Source organism: Hetaerina americana, unplaced genomic scaffold (genome assembly GCF_022747635.1).
Source record: "Hetaerina americana unplaced genomic scaffold, ioHetAmer1.1.p SCAF_10, whole genome shotgun sequence".
NCBI lineage: Eukaryota > Metazoa > Arthropoda > Insecta > Odonata > Calopterygidae > Hetaerina > Hetaerina americana.
In genome coordinates, this window is record NW_027286070.1 from 68,944,152 (window position 1) to 68,965,570 (window position 21,419).

General features: G+C 41.5%; 1 protein-coding gene and 3 non-coding genes across 14 annotated transcripts in view; 1 reads left to right on the top strand and 3 right to left on the bottom strand.

The window, feature by feature from the left end:
- The window catches only part of bdl (borderless), a 136,094-nt gene that overhangs the window by 91,769 nt on the left and 22,906 nt on the right, over positions 1–21,419 (bottom strand). The window lies entirely within an intron of this gene.
- Positions 14,435–14,507, bottom strand: TRNAA-AGC (transfer RNA alanine (anticodon AGC)). The gene has a single exon. It is a non-coding gene; the product is annotated as a tRNA-Ala (tRNA).
- Positions 15,593–15,665, top strand: TRNAA-AGC (transfer RNA alanine (anticodon AGC)). Its single transcript has one exon. It is a non-coding gene; the product is annotated as a tRNA-Ala (tRNA).
- On the bottom strand, positions 18,275–18,346 carry TRNAP-CGG (transfer RNA proline (anticodon CGG)). The gene has a single exon. It is a non-coding gene; the product is annotated as a tRNA-Pro (tRNA).

The window sequence follows — 21,419 nt, forward strand, 5'->3', positions numbered from 1 at the left end:
TCACGGAACGCGATGCCGAAGTTTTTGGAGCAGCGTTATTCCATCAAATTTGCGGTAAAGCTTGGGAAATCGTCTACCGAAACTGTCGGTATGATTAACCAGGCTTACGGGGAGTCAGCCATGTCCAGAAACATGATCTTTCGGTGGCACAAGATGTTCGTGGAGGGCAGAGAAGAGGTCGACGACGAACCACGGCCTGGACGCCCATCAACGACACTCACCGACGAAAATGTGCAAAAAGTTCGCGATGTACTGAACTCTGATCGTCGTCTTAGTGTTCGGATGATAGCAGAGCAGTGTAATGTGCCAAAAACAATAGTGCACGAGATTATTAGGGAGCAATTACAGATGCGAAAAATTTGTGCAAAGTTGGTGCCGAAAGTGCTCAGTGATGATCAAAGACTCAATCGTTTGGAAATCGCGACACAACTTGCGGATCACTGCAAAAATGATCCACATTTTTTAGAGAACGTTGTTTCGGGTGACGAGACGTGGATCTTTGAGTACGACCCTGAGTCGAAGAGACAAAGTGCGGAGTGGCACACCCCATCAGCATGAGCAAATTTCGGATCAAGGCGATGCTCATTGTCTTTTTTGACAAAAGGGGAGTCGTCCACTACGAATTTGTACCTGAACGACAAAATGTAAATGCTGCATTTTACGTCCAAGTGCTCGACAGGCTTCGAAAACGAGTCGCCCGCGTCCGGCCAGCGATCAAAAACACCTGGCGGCTGCATCACGACAATGCGCCGTCTCACACCGCGCTTGTCGTGTCGGACTTCTTGGCCAAGCACGGCGCGGCAACGCTGCCGCACCCGCCCTTCAGCCCGGACTTGGCACCACCGGACTTCTTTCTGTTCCCAAAGATAAAAAGGAGTTTGAAAGGAACGCGATACGCGACTTTGGACGTCGTCAAAGAGGCCGTGACGACGTGTCTTCGAGAGGTTCCCGATGATGCCTTCGCGGGAGCGTTCCAGGAATGGGAACGCCGCTGGAACAAGTGTATCGACTCACAAGGGTCCTATTTTGAGGAATACATCTACATCTACTTAACCCAGAACAAAAAACCGCATGCAATAACCACAAAATCATATATCCAGAAAAAAAACATGGCATACATTCATCTACATCTACATCTACATCTACTTAATACCCCGCAAGCCGCCGCAAGGGCGTGTGGCGGGGGGTGCTAGGACACCACCCGTAATTTAGAAAAGAAAAAGAAAAAAAAACCGCATGCAATAACCACAAAATCATATATATAAAAAAAACATGGCATACATTCATGCATGAACACTTACACCCCACACACATGCAAACACTCAAACTACCAACTAACATACACATGCACCTGAAAGTATACCTAACATCTCTATAGTGTTTAATTTTGTTCCGACTTGCAAATTCAACGTTTTTAATATTTCTAAAGTGACTTCGGTTTCTTGCTATTATGATTACTGATTGTTCGGGGAAAGAATGAGTATTTGTACCTATCTGTCTTGGAATCTATCTCCCTTAGTTTATCTTTGTGGTCTGATCTACCTAAGTAGTGTGGGGCCATTATAATTCCTTCAGTGTCATAGTTAAACTCGTTATTTCTGAACCTTTCTAAAAGTCTAAGCCTCGCTTGTTCTCTCCGCACTTCAAGTGGTTCCCAGCCTAAATCCCCTGAGAGATCTGTCACACTTGTGTTTTTATCATAACAATTTTTAGCGAATCTAGCGGATTTTCTCTGGACTTTATCTAATTCTTTTTGCCACATTTTCTCCCACGGATCCCAAATACTTGCGGCATATTCCAAATGAGGTCTAACTAGAGCAAAATAACACCTCTCTTTAACTTTTTCATTACATTTCCCTACCACCCGTTTTATGAAGCCAAGTTTCTTTGAAGCTGATCCGCATATTGTCCTGATATGTGCTCCCCATGAAAGGCGTGGTGTTAGAACAACCCCCAAATATTTAACTTGATTTGCCGTAGTCAATACTGAACCCTCTATTTTGTAGTTTATATCCTGTTCCTCGCTTCCTTTATTCCGAAATTTCAAAACTGCACATTTATCTATATTAAGTGTTAATCCCCATTTATTGCACCATTCCGAGATATTGTCTAAGTCTCTAGAGAGTAGCTCGCGATCTAGTTGGCTCCTTGTTTCCGTGTATATCACCGTGTCGTCAGCAAATAACCTTAGATTGCTACTAACGTGTGTGCTTAAGTCATTTATGTATATTAAGAACAGAAGAGGCCCTATTCCACTTCCCTGGGGGACGCTCGAAGTTACATCTCTCTCCGTTGAGCACAACCCATCTATGACTACTATTTGTTTGCGGTTTGACAAGAAGTCTCTAATCCAATTAATTATTTTCTCATTGATCCCATAGTATTTAAGTTTATGTAACAATTTATTGTGCGGGACTATATCGAAGGTTCTTTTAAAATCAAAGAATACTGCATCGACTTGTGTGTTGTTTTCTCCCGATCTAAGTATATCGTGAATGAAGAGACCAAGTTGTGTTTCGCAAGATCTGCTTTTCCTAAATCCGTGCTGGTTGTGGATTAGTATTTTCCTACTATCAAGATATCTCATAATGTTAGTGACAATAATGTGTCCAATATTTTGCAAGAGATCGATGTTAAAGAAATGGGTCGGTAATTGGTTGGTTTATCCCTATCGCCGCCTTTATAGATGGGAGTTATATGGGCTAGCTTCCAGTCGCGAGGCACTGAGCCTTCTTCTATCGATTTTAGAAAAACAATATGTAAAAACGGGGCAATGTGTTCAGCTAATTCCTTTAATATTCTAGCAGGTATTTCTTCCGGACCAGGTGCCTTGTGTGCTTTGATACTACGGAGCAGATGTACTATTCCCTGCTTGGTCAGTGTAAGATCGCTCATGTGTTCCCCGGGTGGGTGTGGAGGATCGTTTGGTGCGTTTGTGTTTTTGTTGTAGACGCTCTGGAAAAAATGGTTTAACATATTTGCCTTTTTCACGCTATCTGTAATGATTTCCCCATTTTCCGTCCTCAAAGAGAGAACAGTGGGACGTTTACCCTGTATTTCCCTAACATAGGACCAGAATGACTTTGGATTTTCCTCAAGATATTCGCTTAGCATTTTAGATTTAAAAGAGTGTAGTGCTGTGCGCATAATACTTTTCGTCTTACTACGACATTGTTTTAGTTCCTGTTTGGTTGTATTCATATAAATTATATCGTCACTTTTTAAACTCTTTTTAAAATTTGACTGTAGCTTTCTTTGCCTTCTTAATGCCGATCCGACTTCCCCGTTGTACAATCTAGGTTCCTTACTGTCGCATTTAAGTTTGGACGGGATGTACGTCTTCATTCCTTCGCGTAAAATATTTAAGAAATAATTCCAAGTGTTCTCTGTATTTGTTGTCAGTGTTTTTGTCTTGTATTCTGGTAATTTTATCTTTAAATATTCTCTTAGTCCGTTAAAATTTGCCTTGTTGTATAGGTATATTTTACGCTTTTCTTTGTTTATTTTGACGAACTTAGTTTTTAACTCTACAAGAATAGCCTTATGGTCACTGATTCTTTCTATTATTTCAATGTTAGTTATGATTTCGGGCGTAGAAGTCGCAAAGATATCTAGTATGCTTTGGCCCCGTGTTGGTGATTTAACAATTTGTTCTAAGGAGTGTTTTGTGAATATATGAAGGAGTTCTTGGCATGAATCTCTGTTTTAAAATATTTTATATATATTTTATAATACATGCCAGCGAGGCAAAGGAAAATTAACTGCTGCGCTTTATGAAAAAATGGAGCATTAAAAACGATGTGGATGGAGGGAAAATCAGATGAAACGGACTTAGGAGGTAAAATTTACCATGCGCCGGGTAAAGTGCTGGGTAAACGTGGAAGCAGTGAACTGATTTTATGAGCAAATTCGTAAGCGGCTCCATCCGGAAGAATGGCAAAACAAGGATCATTCAAAATTCGGATTACCTTGGGTAAATTAATCTCTTTACCTTCCTCCTCATTGTGCTTGGACCGTGTGATGTTATTAGACTTGGTGTTGATGGAATCGAAATAGTTTCAACCATGGCGGCATCTAAACACCACATGCATAGAAAAGGCGCGGGGAAATCTCTAGTCGTTAAGGCGGACTTGTGGACTTTACAACCCCATTGCTTATGGCAAGCCTACAACGAAAATCTGCGAGATGGTAAACTGGAGACGGTTATATTAAAATAAAAGAAACTAGTTGATTATATCAACAACAATGTTCCTCGCAGGATCCTGTAGTTAAAAGTTAGGTAATTTAGCCCGACTCGTCGGAAGCAGGAAATATTGACAATCATGTCGAAGACACCAATGAATGGCACGCTCCTATTAACCAAATTCACTTGTTTAACGAAATAGTTGCTCTCGAGCGCTCAAAAGCGGCACTTCACCACGCACGTGTGTCATTAGATGACAAGAGTGGAACCCTTTTGAAGAGCAACTTGAATGATTGCTGCCATTCGTCCCCACTCCTTCCCTGCCCGCACCCTTCGCCACGTCTGTTCGTGCCGCCGACTATCATGGGGCATGACTTCCTCTTTGCTAGGGCGACCCGACTTCATAACTGGCTGCAGACGTCAACAGTCCTGACACGTGGTTCCTCACCCTCTCAATCCCTTCTATCACCACAGAAGCCCCACGTGCCACCAACAAGAATTCAATCATTTTCGTGGTACATTTTCATGTGGTAGTGATGTTTCAATTTCTTGCTTGTTGTGTCCTGGCTTCCGTGTTGTAGGATGGCTTTCTTGCTGCATCATGGGGTGCAGTATTTTAGTTGTTTTGCGGTATATGTGTTTGCATGAGTATTGGATGAAGGGATTTTTGCATGAGTGTGTGCGCTGCTGTGGGTGTAATTTTCCGTGTTTTTTTTTTGCATGTGGTATATTTCCTTTTTACGGTTGGTGACCTAACACCCCCCGCCACACGCCCTTGCGGCGGCTTGCGGGGTATTATGTAGATGTAGATGAATCAGTGACTTACGATTATAAAGATGGCTTCATTAAATTGGGACAAATAGCAATAGAAACATGTTTTCCCATAACGTGAATCCAATTCGGCATAGATCAGGGCCCAAAAATCAAACCAGATAGATTATTTTTTCGATGAAGCAAAAGTTCAAAGTGAATCTTGGCAAATATTAGGCAATAGAGAGGAAAAATGTCGATTTACCTTTTCTAAAGCGTAACCATTGTGCATTAAATATTGGTCGTTTTCCGTAGTAATCTGAGGAGGAAGACTGAAAATTTCCAGGTTACACTTAATACGCCTTCCTTGCTATGCTGTGTTCCTTTAACCAGGAAAAATTATATGACTCGTGTACTACTACCAAGCAAATCCACACTCCACGGTTGGGTAATTATCATTTCCAGCGTGGCTCAATACTAGGCCCACGTAATGAATTAGTGATTCCTTATGCTTAACATAGCACAATATTCCTCGGAGAGACTGATACAAATTATGATAATATAACATGAGTACACTAAATGTGAATAACGATATTATTATTTTGAGAGATAGTTAAGGCCGATATTTTGTGGAAATCCATCGTAATGTACGAAGGAAGCATAAAAAAACGGCGTTTCCACGGGGAAGAATTTATTACTGTCGGCTAGTTTCGCTACACTGCCGTCCAGATTATGCTATAGTGTGACGAAACTAGACAGTAATAATTTCTTACCCATGGCAACGCCAAGTATTCTTGATTCTTCCTTCGTGAAGATGATATTACACATATAACTGTATTTAAATCCTAGGATTAGCTTAATGCAGTCCTCCATTCAACTCTTTTTAACTTCTATTTTTCCTTCTACAGGTATTACGGATTTTAAAGATTTCCTTGACCATTTCACCGACACGATAGAGATACAAGACCCGGAGGAGGGGTTTTCGTGGCAGTTAAAAGTCATTTTGAAAGCAGGCAATTTTCATTTGAAAATACGTCTACGTCTACATAATACCCCGCAAGCCGCCGCAAGGGCGTGTGGCGGGGGGTGTTTGGTCACCAACCGTAAAAGGAAAAATACCACATGCAAAAAAACAACACGGAAAATTACACCCACAGCAGCGCACACACTCATGCAAAAATCCCTTCATCCAATACTCATGCAAACACATATACCGCAAAACAACTAAAAAACTGCACCCCATGATGCAGCACGAAAGCCATCCTACAACACGGAAGCCAGGACACAACAAGCAAGAAATTGAAACATCACTACCACATGAAAATGCACCACGAAACACTCTACCCCCAAAGAGTCTCTAAAAGGAATGGAATGCGACCCAACGTTGCAGGTAGCAGGAATTTGCCCCCGCGGAGAGGGACGAGGGATTGAAAGGAAAGAGACTTAAAAACAGATGAAGGGAACACGAATGAGATCATTCGGAAAGAATGGGTTATTATAGCAAAACACATAAGGTTAGTGGAAGAGCATGCATTTAAATACAACTAATTATTTTTTAGACGCTGAGGGTGGCAAGTGGAATTTTTGCTATCTATAACCCTGCAGTTGCTATCCCGTATTGTCCGTGGGAAGAAGGAGTCCTTGAGTCGGCTAGTTCTGGCATCTATTTCCCGAATTTTATATGCATGATCCAAGCGACTAATGTATGTAGGAGTACGAATAATTTGCGAGACCTCGGTGCTGAAACATGCGGATCTAAATTTATTTAATAATTTCAATCTTGCATTGAACCGTCTCTCAGCCAATGATTCCCACCCCAAATCCATGAGCATTTCGGTGACGCTTTGCGTTTTATCGTAGGAATTTTTTACAAAACGGGCTGCCCGGCGTTGAACCTTCTCAATTTCCCGAATGAGACCTTTTTCACTCGGATCCCACACGCTGCATGCGTATTCTAAATGAGGCCTTACAAGAGCGTGGTAACAACGTTCCTTGACCTTCGAGTCACTTTTGCCGACAATGCGTCTAATGAATCCCAATTTTTTATATCATATAATAACATAGAAAATAATAACATAGAAAGTGTTTGGTGCACCGTAATACGGACCAATCAACCCAACATAAATTTATGCTCTTTCTACAGACCTCCAGACTCAGATTTGAAAACATTTCATACCCTCAATGATAAAATTTACAATTTTACACGTAAATATAATAACAACATCAACATAATTGGTGGTGACTTTAACCTGACTGGTATAGATTGGGACAGCAATATCGTTAAATCTGGGACCCGCGATCGCGAATCTTGCAATTACATGATAAAATTGGTTCAAAAAAACTCCCTCCATCAAGCAGTACGCATGACCACCCGTGGAAAGAACATATTGGATCTATTTCTTACAAACACGCCTGAACGTATTATTAGTGTATCAACTGATGAGGGCTTGAGTGACCATAAAGCAGTTAATGTCCAATTGGACATAGAAATAAAAAAGATTGTTAAACCAAAAAGAAAAATTTATAATTACCATAAAGCAGACTTTGAAACTTTTGCCAATCAATTTAACTCTTCACTACCCGAGTTCAAAACCCCCTTAAGTCAAGTCAACGTGGAAGAAACTTGGACAGAATTTGTCAATATCATGCAAAAAGGAATCGTAGATTTCATACCTATAAAATACGTTAAAGCAAATCGCGACCCCAGGTGGTACAATAAAGACGTTAGAAAAGCCCTCCGAAAGCAGAGAATGCTACACTCTAGGGTAAAGAGGGCAGGCGTGAACACATCATCCCCTGAGAATAAACAATTATGGGACACATATAGATCCTCTAAAATTGAAACCAAAACACAATTACGTAGCGCTTTACTGGACTTTAAACGCAAAGTACTTTGCGAGCACTTGGACACTGACCCCAAAGCTTTCTGGTCATATGTTAGGGAAGTAAATGGGAGTAAACAAACCGTGGCTTGCTTAAGGGATTGTAGCTATATAATTCATCCAGACAAAGAGGGTAAAGCTAACATCCTAAATTCATTCTTCCAAAGCGTTTTCTCGAATGATGTTGCCACCGCATATCTCCAAGACACAATACATACTCCACCCATGGAAAAAATAACAGTGGACCAACAAGGAATTCTAAAATTGCTTAACGAGATTAAACCAAACAAATCCCCGGGTCCCGAAAATATACCAGCTAGGGTGATAAAACATTTAGCTCCAAACATTGCCCCGTACCTTGAGTTTATATTTAAAAAATCCCTCACAGAGTGCAAAGTACCTAAGATTTGGAAAACCGCGCAAATAACGCCTATTTTTAAAAGTGGTGACAGGGAGGATCCCAGTAATTACAGACCTATATCTCTCACTTATATCTGCTGCAAAATCTTAGAGCACATAATTGTCAGTTGAATAATGGGACAGCTTGACAATATTTACTTTTTAAGTGACAATCAACACGGATTCAGGAAAACCCGCTCCTGCGAAACCCAATTAGGATTATTTACACATGATTTACTTCTATCTGGTGAGAGAGGTAGGCAAGAGGATGCCTTTTTCAAAAGGCATTTGATAAGGTTCCACATGGTAAACTCATTCATAAATTAAAGGTCGCGTGTATAAACAAGGGCGCCATAAGTTGGGTTAAAGATTTTCTTTCGGAGCGGGAGCGGGAGGGTAGTCCTTGATGGCGCTAGTTCCGACAGCGTTCGAGTCAGGTTGGGGGTACCTCAGGGAAGTGTAATCGGGCCGTTGCTTTTCTTGATCTTTGTTAACGATTTGAACCGCGAAGTGAAAAGTAAAATTAGGATGTTCGCGGATGACACGGTGATCTATCGGGAGATATCTGGGGATGAGGATTGTTTTATTCTAGCGCAGGATTTAGATTGCATTACTAAATGGTGTTCTAACTGGGGATTGACTCTAAATTATAATAAATGTTCAGTGGTAAATTTCTTTAAAAGATCAACGGGATTTGCTTACAAATTAGCTGGAGGTGACCTAGCAGTAGTTGATACGGAAAATACCTAGGTATCACATTCACAAAAGACTTAATTTGGGGGACTCACATACGTAAAATCTGCGGTCAAGCATTTAAAAAATTGGGATACATTAGACGCGTTGTCGGAAAAAGTGACTCGATGGTCAAGGAACGTTGTTAACACGCTCTTGTAAGGCCTCATTCACAATTCGGGAAATAGATGCCAGAACTAGCCGACTCAAGGACCCCTTCTTCCCACGGGCAATACGGGATAGCAACTGCAGGGTTATAGATAGCAAAAATTCCACTTGCCGCCCTCAGCGTCTAGAAAATAATTAGTTCTACTTAAATGCATGCTCTTCCACTAATCTTATGTCTTGTTACAAATACCCATTCTTTCCGAATGACCTCATTCGTGTTCTGTTCATCTGTTTTTCAGTTTCCCTTTCAGTCCCTCGTCTCTCTCGACGGGGGGAAATTCCTGCTACCTGCAACGTTGGGTCGCATTCCCTGCCTTTTACAGACTCTTTGGGGGTAGAGTGTTTCTTGGTGCATTTTCATGTGGTAGTGATGTTTCAATTTCTTGCTTGTTGTGTCCTGGCTTCCGTGTTGTAGGATGACTTTCGTGCTGCATCACGGGGTGCAGTTTTTTAGTTGTTTTGCGGTATATGTGTTTGCATGAGTATTGGATGAAGGGATTTTTGCATGAGTGTGTGCGCTGCTGTGGGTGTAATTTTCCGTGTTGTTTTTTTGCATGTGGTATTTTTCCTTGTGACGGTTGGTGACCTAACACCCCCCGCCACACTCTCTTGCGGCGGCTTGCGGGGTATTGTGTTGATATAGATTGGAGGTGTTCGGATGAAGTAAAATGCTCTGAAGTCACCAATGCATCTTTGACCTTTCTTGGGGAATATATATACGCACTATTTGTAAGGGGCGCTAAAAAACCTTGCATTGGCGCTTGTACCCTCTGCCACTCATCTTTTAAGTGAATTGCGAGTATTTATGTAGATGTAGAAAATTAAATCTGTAGCATTGATGAGAGTGACGATATTATTGTAACATGTACACACATTATATGATGTTAGATGTGTGACCTTAAACCCCCCGCCACACGCCCTTGCTGCGGCTTGCAGGGAATTGTGTACGTGTAGATGAACTGTGGAATAGGGAGACGGTGCGCCCTGGTGATTTTCTCAGGGGGCTGTGAGGCGTGGGACCTGCGGAAAGGGGTCAACAATGCCCGGGCTAGAGGGCGCGGACCGGTCGCCGAGGCGCACGGACCAGGAATAAAGACCGTGGCGGGGGAAGGAATCCCACTCAGTTGACAAAGGAAATAACGAGAGCGCAATTTACCGTAAATGAATGGGAGGAGAGGGGGGGATGTCTCCGTCCTCTCCATTCGAAGGCGGGGCCCACCCTAATTACTCACGCCGTCGGGGCGTCTTACTCATCCCTTGATGGTGTAAGTGTTCATGCATGAATTTATGCCAGGTTTTTTTTTTTTTGATATATGATTTTGTGGTTATTGCATGCGGTTTTTTTTCTTTTTCTTTTCTAAATTACGGGTGGTGTCCTAGCACCCCCCGCCACACGCCCTTGCGGCGGCTTGCGGGGTATTAAGTAGATGTAGATGTAGATGACGACCTCCGTAGAACACTTGCTGGGCCTAACCTGCTGCAAAAATACGAAATGAATTCAACGATCAAGCCGAGGGAAAGATTCTAACCCGACGTGCTTTGCCAGCAAAGACCGTGTCAAGAAGTGACGGAAAATAAGGCTGGCGAACAATTCGATACAAGAAATCATTTCAGTCGCGCACAATGAGCGAGCATGTCATTATATCCGCTAATATTCAAGAAAAATTTTTACTCAATTGGGTAACACTTCTCCCTTGAGGTACGAACTTTATGCCTGGATCAACACATAACAGTTTAACAGCTGTAGATGACTTTGTGGAGTCTCATTTTCACGTTAAAAAAGTCGGTCATCGGTTTTTCAAAGGAGACTGCAGAGGGACGTCCTTCAATAAATGCCTTTTAATTCTGCATTCAACTAATTGGCTGCTGTACTTAGACACTTTTCTACCCTCGCCTTCATACTTGTTTTGTTCTGGCTTGCCTGTTGTTAATTGGGCTTCGTGCTGCATCCTGGGGTGCAGTTGTTTGTTGGTGTATGTGTTTGCAAGAGTGTTGGATGAAGGGATTTTTACATGCGTGTGTGCGCTGCAATTGGTGTAGTTTTCCATATTGTTGATTTTGATTGTGGTATTTTTCCTTTTTACGGTTGGTGACCTAACACCCCCCGCCACACGCCATTGCGGCGGCTTGCGGGGTATTATGTACATCTACATAATAGGGATGCAGCACGAAAGCCATCCTACAACACGCAAGCCAGGACACAACAAGCAAGAATGTGAAACATCACTACCATATGAAAATGCACCACAAAACACTCTAGCCCCCAAAGAGTCTGTAAAAGGCAGGGAATGCGACCCAACGTTGCAGGTAGCAGGAATTTCCCCCCGCCGAGAGGGACGAAGGACTGAAAGGGAGACTTCAAAACAGATGAACAGAACACGAATGAGGTCATTCGGAAAGAATGGGTTATGATAACATAACACACGAGGTTAGTGGAAGAGCATGCATTTAAGTAGAACTAATTATTCCCTAGACACTGAGGGTGAAATATAGATTTAGATGTAGATGTAATCTGTCTAATTTTATTGACAAGATCTCTCATTCCGTATAACGATGGGGTTAATAATACATTTTCACCGTCACTGCTATAGGCACTCCTTTCCAATAAATGCAAGAGCTTTAATTTGTAATTTAACATTCGCTCCGTGAGTTATTCCCAGCCTAGCTGCCCTAATATTTTGCATATGCAACTAAGTTTATCGCGACAACGTTTTACAAATGCAGCTCCTCTACGCTGCGCGCAATCCAATGCGGCAATTAATCCAAATTCGTGAGGATCCCATATACTTGCAGCATATTCTAAATAAGGCCTAAACAACGGCCGATAACATTTATCTTTGACCTTTTAATTACATTTATCCAGTACTTTTCTGTTAAATCCTAATTTTTTGTAAGCATGTCCACATATTCCCCGTATAGGGTGTGCGAAGCAATGTTGAGGGCTTGAATCCTCCGCAAAGACAAAGTTACTACTTGTGGGATAAGATCTATTGAACTGAAGGCCTTGCATCCGAAATCAGTTTCTGGATAAGTTACAAAGATGCTTAAGAGGGTGGTGGGCCTAATAAAAACTACGGGTGGATACACGCCCTTGTGGGGTCACGTGTAGATTTAGATGAAAAAGGAGGAAACATTTACGGTAACATTCATTTAAAAATCTCTTCCCATAATTATGCGTGCATTTTTGAACTCTCTGCAAAATTCCAGTCAGGTATCTCTGTCATATAAACGTGAACTAGATTGGATAAATTCTAAGGAATGATAGGTTTGAAGTTTTTTTTCTCTAAAAAGACTTATTGATATGATTTTTTAAAACATTCAGAACGCCCAAATATTCAGATTACATTTTCTGGCGGTCAGAACAATACAAATGTGGTATTTTTCCTTTTTACGGTTGGTGACCTACCACCCCCCGCCACACGCCCTTGCGGCGGCTTGCGGGGTATTATGTAGATGTAGATGTAGAAATGTTGTTACAATTGTGGGGTTTATGTGGAAATTGCACTCGAAATACAGAAAAATTTAAAAAACGGCAAAGGAACGACTTCTGAAAGTGCACCAAAAAATACTTAACACATCGTATGGAAACAAAGAAAGGAACGCTAAGCGCCTCATTATATTTTAAGAAATTACATGCGATCACTTGGAGAATGACCTTGGGGCATTCTGTTCGTACAGTAGGGGATTGTAGGGAAAAACGTCCAACCATAGAGTCCCTCAAAATCAACAATGGTAATGTACACATATGGACAGCACCCCAAAAGCGAATGTTTTAAATAATTTCTTTCAAGTCATGTACACTAATGATAGAAAGATGCCCATAGCCAGGTCACACCCTTCGCACCGATGGATGACATTCGAATTGCGCGCGAAGAAATCACGAAACAACTCCGTTTCAACACATTTTAAGTAATAAATAACCCGGAGTAGAGGGTAATTCCGCAAGGGTGCTGCAATATTTCGCGACCATAAATCCGCCTTCTTCTGAATAAATATTTAAAAAATCGATTTCAGAAGGTGACTTTCCCCTGGACTGGAAAATAGCGAATTTCACCACTATTTTCAAAAGCGGAAATAAACAAGACCCCGGTAAATCCCGACCATTATCGTTACTTCTCTTTCCTAAAAAGTCTCTGAGCATATTATTTTTAGTAACGTCATGACATTCCTCGACACTCACGACCTATTATCCAACAGATAACACCGCTTCAGAAAGGAGAAATCATGTAAATCACAGTTGGGACTTTTTATGCCCGACTTTTCATCACATTTACCTAGTACTTTTCTAATTAATGCTAAATTTTTGTCTGCTTGTTCACTTTTTCCCCGCATGTTTCACCCAGGAGAGGTCGTGAGTAAGGAGTGAGTGTAACGCTTAGGCATTTAATAGTCTACATATTCCATTTTGGTGTTCCCGATGTAGTAGGCGTTTGGTGGGGAATTACTCTTTTTCCAAAAATTCATCACTACGCACTTTTTTAAGTTTCATTCCAAGTGCCAAGCGTCGAACCAGCATTGTATAGCATTACGGTCATCTGATAAAGCTGCTCTGTCCTCAGGATCACAGTTAACTACCGCATCGTCGGCAAACAAACTTATCTTCTAGTGACTACGGAGTTAATGTCATTAACGTGAACTACGAATAAAAGAGGTCTGATAACTCTTTCCTGGGGAATACCTGAAGTAATTTCTACTGCAATCGAGCCAACTTCATCTATGACTACACTTTGCACCCGACCATTCAAAAAATCTTTAATCAAAACCAGTATATTTTTATCTATGCCATATACTTCTAGCTTTGCGTGTACTTTACTATGAGATACTTTGTCGACGGCTTACTTAAAATCTGGAAAAATTGCGTCCACTGGAACATTGCTCTTTCCCGAAGTAAGAATATCATGAACAAAATGTGCAAGTTGTGTCTCGAAGGATATCCACCTTTTCGGAAACCGTGCTGCTTTTTCATTAATAACGTCTGATTATCGAGGTGTCTCATGATTGAACTAGCAACTACATATATGTTCCATAGTCGTACATGAAGTGGTTTTGAGGGGAAATAGGTCTGTAATCGCTCGGTTCCCCCTTTTCCCCGTTTTTAATTGTTGGTTTTACGTCAGCCGTTTTCCAATCTCTGGGAACCTTGTGATCCACCAGCGAAATATTATTCCTAGGTATGACACTATTTCCGAAGCTAGATCTTAAAAGACACAATGCAGTACATACTTCCAGCGGTTTCAAAGAGGAAAAAATCACCGGCACAATCGACTAGAATTTCCAAAGCCCTCTTAAAAAGTAAAACAATAACGATAAGCAAAAATATTGGAGGCGCCAGGTATCGATCCTGGTACCTCTCGCATGCTAAGCGAGCGCTCTACCATCTGAGCTACGCCCCCGATGATTTTAAGATTGGAAAATAGTCTCGTGTTATTCATTACGGCTGGCTAAGGAGTGAATTTTTAGAGATATGAAATGATATTTACTATGAACAAATTGTTAATTGTGGTTGGAAAAACAGATGAGCTTTTATTTGTTGCCTATATAATCAAAGAATAAACATACCACGAGTATAAATAAAAACAGCATGAGTTGCCATCATTACCAGAGCGAAATAACAGGGAAGACAATAGATAAAGACACAAAGTAAATGAACCGAAAACTCTCTAACATGCTAGAAAAATTGATTTCATCACAGAATGCATTCTAAATAATCGAAGGGAAATTGGGATTTGCTTGTGTTATGCAAAACATAAATGATCATTATTAAAGGGGTGAATCGGGAAAACGGCAATAAAAGAAAAGCAAGAAATCTGGTAATTCAGACACATTCAAAAGATTCCCCCCTGCCTAGTATTTAAAAAAAACAACATGGGCGTCCGTTTAATCGAAACCAGGACCCCTACCATACTGATTGGCCATCCGTTTACTACCACAAACAGACATTGGAGGTTTGACTATAATGTTCCGTGCCTTAGCATGTCTCTGTCAATAGGTTTTGTTCAGCTAAATCATTAATATCTGACCTGTTGAAACCCTAAGAACGTCTGGAGGTCAACCTAGAATCAGGAATCTCTGGCTAATTATCATTTCCCGCTAACTTATAGCTGATCTTGACAATTATTTTGTTAATTTTTTCTTATTAATTATTGCTCTTAACTTTTCTTTTTCTCCATGTATACTAGTATTATATGTATTGCCTGTCAGCCAATGTAAGAGTCTTTGTGCCGTCTTTAGTTGCTTTTTTGAACAAATAAATAGGACTCTGATGTAGGGAGAGCTGATACTTGATTATGAATTAATATTTGTTAGTAGCCTCGACTGCCCTTTGAACTATTCATGATTCAAATAATTAAGGCGTAGCATAAGCGCATTGCTTAGAGCGGAGCATAAAGTTCGCAATTGCATTGCATAAAACACTGCTCTTACGCAAAAACATTTTTCAAGCGAGAATATGACACAATTTGGAGCTAAAAAAGCTTAAGGGGGCGTAGCTCAGATGGTAGAGCGCTCGCTTAGCATGCGAGAGGTACCAGGATCGATACCTGGCGCCTCCAAAACTTTTGAAATTGATCTGATCGTTTCAAGATTATGAAATCATTATATAAACGGTATTTTTTCAATAAAAGAGTGTCGGGAATGTTAACGATATTTTTTCATAAAAAAGATGCGAGGGAAATAGGTCTGTAATCGCTCGGTTCCTCTTTTTCCCCATTTTTAAATATTGGTGTTACTTTAGCCCGTTTCCCAATCTCTGCGAATCTTGTGATCTACCAGCGACTTCTTAAATATTATTTCTAGATACGGCGCCATTTCCGGAGCTAGATCCTTAAATATACAAGCGGATATTTCATCGGACCGAAGGGATTCATTAGGATTGATATTTTTCAGCAAACGTTCTATTCCATTTTGTGACATCTGAATGTTGGGCATCGGTTGACCGGCACGATTTGGTAAGCTATCGGAGGTATTCTATGAGATATTGGTGGAGACGCTTCGAAAGAAGGAATTAAAGAAGTTAGCCTTTTCCAAACTGCTGGTTACCCTTTCGTCTCTATCATGTTTGAGTGAATTAACAGTTGACTTATTTCCCTGATCGTCTCTGACGCTTACCAAAATACTTTTGGATTCTCTTCCAAGTTTTCCACTAACCTTTTCCTTTTGAGTTCACTCAACGCTTTCCAAAATTCATTCATATCATTTACCCCAGATTAACAAATTAACGAAGTTAACAAAAATGAAGAAAAGCAACGGCCCGATTATAAGAAAAACAACGGCCCGGTATTAAGAAAAGGCTCGTAAAAACTTTGATATTGAGCGTAGCTATGTACGGCGCGGAAACGTGGTAACTGAAGCAGGAGGATAGAAGTAGATTGGTGGCTTCGGAAATGTGGGTGTGGAGAAGGATGGAGAAGGTGAAGTGGACTGAAAGGAAAACTAATGTGGAATTACTAGGTATGGTGGGCGAGGAAAGGGGTTGGTTGGGAGAAATCATTGGGAGGCACGAAAAATGGATGAAAGGTTGCGGTGGATGTTGAAGACTGGGTTGGAGGGGAGAATGTTGGCCAAACGAGGAAAGGGAAGGAACAGGATAGGGATGTTGGACGGGATGAAGGGAGGAAGGAAGTACTCAGAGATGAAGAGGGACCTGTGTTAGAGTAGGTTGCCGGATTGTGTTTTGTTAGGAGTCACAAAATATCTGTGTGGATGAAGATATTTGAATTATCGAGGGATGTGAAATTAAACTTTTCCAAACTAAAAACTTTTCAAGCATTTGGCTTCTTCGTTTCATTTATAGAATTAGAGGTGAATCTTCATTTATAAAACCTTTTATGACAGCAAAGATCATCCACGGCAAAAATGTCAACAAATATAGAAATCTAAAGACACAAGATCCTTGTTTCAGGAACGCCGTCCCCTTAAATGGGCCACCAGTCTCCTTCCCAACTCCACGCCCCTCCTGCCCACCACCGACGCCCGGCTCGCCCCCGGCGGACGGAGTTCCAGCCTACCCCCTCCATACGCCGTCCGACCCTTCTCTTTCGTGCGACCGGGCGGGCCACGGCAGGGGAGGCAGTGGGGGCACAGCACAGCACGACGGCGGGAGGGCCGCCGATGCGACTTCCTGTTTCCAGCCGCCACGGGGTCAAATCATTGCCACCGCTTTCGGGGGATGGATTGGTGGAGGGCTAAAGTAAGACGGAATGCCCTCAATTATGCCAAACGAATTCGGTGTCCCCACCTCGCACGCCATCCCTCCTAGTGTCCGAGGACTAGTTCGAGGCGCGTCTCTCTGCTTCCCTATCTCGAAAAGCCATACTTTCGCATACGGGGGTAGCCTACTGCCGCAGTAATATAGGGTGAACTAGGCTATTGTGATGCTGAGGGAGGAATAGAGATTCATCTACTTTTCCAGATTTCCTACGGGAAAATATCTCTCCATCTCTAAACACCTTTTGTGACACCTAGAGCGGAATTGGATAATTTACAAATCTTTACCCTGGATGAGGATTGAAAAGAGATCTAGTTGGCCATAATTTAAGAAAAACGAAGCTATTCGGGTTGCGTGGTACTTCTATAGTTTTAACTCCGTCCTGGGAGCATAATAACCCGTGAGCCGCCGAAACGGCGTGTGGCGGGGGGTGCAAAGGCATAGGGGTGTACATATCAAAGTATATTAGACCAAAGTTCAAACCAGCTATCAGCACTTTCAAAGTATCTCGTGACATAAAGCCTTCCATCTTGAAATAAACTTGCATCAGTAAGGAGAGGGAGAGAGGAAAGGCATTTCAAGGGAATCACAAACTTTTGACTCAGTAGCCCTTCAATCATAGTGGGTATTACGTGTATCACACTCAAGAACTGCGCGTTGTAGACATGCGAAGACGAAGAGACGATGCAATGAATAATTTGCAGGAAGAAGACTGCAATTTTCAAATATAAGTGACTGAGGGTAAAATATACGATTCCTTAAATTCGAACCTCGCGAATGGGTGCTATAAATTCTTAGGTACCTGGGATCTCGAAACAAACTACTGTATTTGCACGCTAAAACTTAAAAATCAAGAGTTTCAATAATTATAATTTTTCTTTTATGAATATGAATACATGAACATTAGTTATGTGTAATCCACAAATACAAGGGCCCTTCAAACATAAAAATATAGGGCCTGTCCGGGATTTGAACCCGGGACCTCTCGCACCCGAAGCGAGAATCATACCCCTAGACCAACAGGCCTTAGTTGAAAATCGAGTGCAGGTAATAAGAATTATAACAGATATGGAGGAATAGATTTTTTTTTCCCCTTCATGCCTTCCAGTTGTGCGTGACCTGTCTAGATATGGAGGTGGTCTATCGTATAAGCGGTTCTGGCTCATTTTTACTCCATCCTGTTTAGAATCAGCGGGAACTTCGATGGTGGGCGAAATCATCACCTGCGTGGGACTTTTCAGGGATTTATAGTGGATGTTTTTCACTTTTCCTAGCCATTTAAAAACCCTTCCTCTCCGATATCCATCCCACCTGGTACTTGCGCCTGCCACAAACCTTTTCGGTGGAACGTTTTTGAGTGGATGTAGATGAAAATTATTCTTGCTTAAATAGCCTGTTTCGTAATTGTGATAAACTTCTGTGATATCAAGTTTTCTTTGCACATTGATCTCAATTAAATACAAAAATAACATTTTCTCCAACACAAAAGGATAAAATATACCTCATCATCTTTCTGTGGACTTATTTATGATTTTCTTGATCAATTTTTTATAAATATTTCATGCATGATAATTTCTGGGGCTCTTTATGCATTATATACCTAATGAAGATTTACAGGCATTTGATATATAGATCTACATCCACAATACAGTATACCCTGCAACCCACCCAGACGGCCCAGGTTCAAATCCCGGCGGCGTCGAATATTTTTCAGTGCCATCTCGATCCCTACTTGAGGTGCTTTGTGGAGGGCACTTTGAGTGATATCGCCGTCCGTCGAACGGTACGTTAACCTGCGGACCCCTTGGCGCCTTTCGTAAAGAGTAGGCTAATGCCGACGCCGGCTTGTCTCCACCCTTCAATCCTTTCTCATCCACTGAATTTACTAGTCGGAGCAAAGTTAAACACTGCAAAGCTGTAGATATACTTTCAGGTGCATGTGTATGTAAGATGTAGTTTGAGTGTTTGCATGTGTGTGGGGTGTAAGTGTTCTTGCATGAATGAATGGCATGTATTTTTGTGGATATATGATTTTGTGGTTCTTGCATGCGGTTTTTTTTTCCTTTCTAAATTACGGGTGGTGTCCTAACACCCCCCGCCACACGCCCTTGCGGCGGCTTGCGGGGTATTAAGTAGATGTAGATGTAGATCCATCCCTAATGGCGCAAATGATCTTAGCTGTCGGTCGCCTTCCCTAAATACTACCTCTTAAATACCCTGCAAGCCGTTCCAAGGACGTGTAGCATGGGGTGGTAGGTGACTAGCCATTCTACATGTATTTCCTCTATTTCCTCATGCACATGGCACTCCGCGATTCGCAAGAAACCGCGTGGAAATGGGGCGACCGAGCACCATTCATGTAGCCCGCCCACACATTTGGGAGGGCCAAGGTTTTCCACACGCGAGGAAATAGATTGGGTGATAAAAATAAATGGTTTCAAAGGAAGGTGAAATCTAATTTTGGTCACAAAAAGGAAAATAGAAGGTAAAAGCAGAAATCTTCTACTGTCATGCGCGGATGATTTTCCAAAACGATAGAATGCACATATTGAAAGCGACATTATGTAAACGAACAAAATGATATTGCCCTCTAGTTTACGTCAATAATTAAAGAAAGCCTTCTTATTATCATGCATATTTAACGGAATTTATTTTTGGAGAATAAATTAAATTAGCTGCAAATGAAATGGAAGAAGCATATTTCACATAGTTAATTAAAAGTGGGATGAAGATTGCATAGCAATTTCGCGTACAGAACAGCGGTCAAGAATTCTGAAGGAGTAATAACTAGTGCAGAAGCGCAAATGCATGATGTATGTCTTAAGAAAACATGATTCAACCCTCCGAACGCCCCCATTAAGTACTTGTGAAGAAATTCGTGCATTTCTTGGCTTTTAAATACTCTCCCCTCCCTTCCTCGAGGCAAATCCTTCCTCTCCTCCGAGACTGGCCGTCTGGGTGCGCCCACTCCCGAGACCCTCTGGAAACCGCCCTTCGGTTGGGCCTCAGTATATTAAATGAAAGGCAAGTGTGGTGCTCAACGGAATTCTCTTTTAAGGAAGCCCGGACGGGTTAGGAAAATCTGGACTTTGACCAAGATTGCAAAAACGGTTTCTTTAATTCCACTCGAAAGAGCCAAAAATACAATGGACCAAAATTCCTCGAGTTGAATTCGCATGGCGATTGCAGCTCGAGGTCGGGCAAATGTCAAAGCATTCAACGAAACATTCCAAATCGGTCCTGCAAGGCAGATGAAGCAAAGTGTCGAGTCGTGTATACGACAGATGCCTTTCCGGGTCATTTCTGCATCCCACTGTCTTTCTCTCTATGCCTCTACATTTGCGTGATACCCCGCAATTTGCCACAATGGCCTATAGCGGGAGGTGATAAGTCACTCATGCAATGCATACAAAATTACACCACAACGCAGATATCAGTTCGATAATCTACATCTACTTAATACCCCGCAAGCCGCCGCAAGGGCGTGTGGCGGGGGGTGTTAGGACACCACCCGTAATTTAGAAAAGAAAGAGAAAAAAAAACCGCATGCAATAACCACAAAATCATATATCCAAAAAAAAAAACTTGGCATAAATTCATGCATGAACACTTACACCCCACACATAAGCAAACACTCAATCTACACCTTACATACACATGCACCTGAAAGTATACCTAACATCTCTATAGTGTTTAATTTTGTTCCGACTTGTAAATTCAACGTTTTTAATATTTCTAAAGTGACTTCGGTTTCTTACTATTATGATTTCTGATTGTTCGGGGAAAGAATGAGTATTTGTACCTATCTGTCCTGGAATCTATATCCCTTAGTTTATCTTTGTGGTCTGATCTACCTAAGTAGTGAATAATGCACTCGGAGAAGTTATTCTCCGGATGGAAGCCACTTAAATGTAGGAATATTCAATTAAAGCATTATTCAATAAAATTATATATTGAAATCATCCGGGGTTGATGTCATAAAGTTTATTTAAAGGTCATGTAGGATATCGACAAAATATATACGCTGTCAGTCCTAGTTATCTCTAATGCGATTGCTGTCATGTCAATTTTGATTACTAATGGTACGAGGGAAAAACGA